The sequence below is a fragment of the Penaeus monodon genome, chromosome 22 (genome assembly GCF_015228065.2).
Source record: "Penaeus monodon isolate SGIC_2016 chromosome 22, NSTDA_Pmon_1, whole genome shotgun sequence".
Classification (NCBI taxonomy): Eukaryota; Metazoa; Arthropoda; class Malacostraca; order Decapoda; family Penaeidae; genus Penaeus; species Penaeus monodon.
Window position 1 is genome coordinate 15,205,510 of NC_051407.1, and position 212 is coordinate 15,205,721.

Below are 212 nucleotides of genomic sequence, written 5' to 3' on the forward strand. Positions count from 1 at the left end.
CTGGTCAAGCCTGATCGTTAAAGAGAGACTGTTATCAGGAAGGTCTTTCGAATCCCCGAAAAGAAACTCCATAGAGAGGGGAGGATGGGGGAGCCGACGAGGGAAGGATGAGGTGAGGTTTATAAATATAAATGTTTTTTTTTTTCTAGGCCTTTTTTTCTTCTTTTCTTTTTTTTATTGTTCTTTTTTATGTTTTTGGTTCTGTTGCTAAA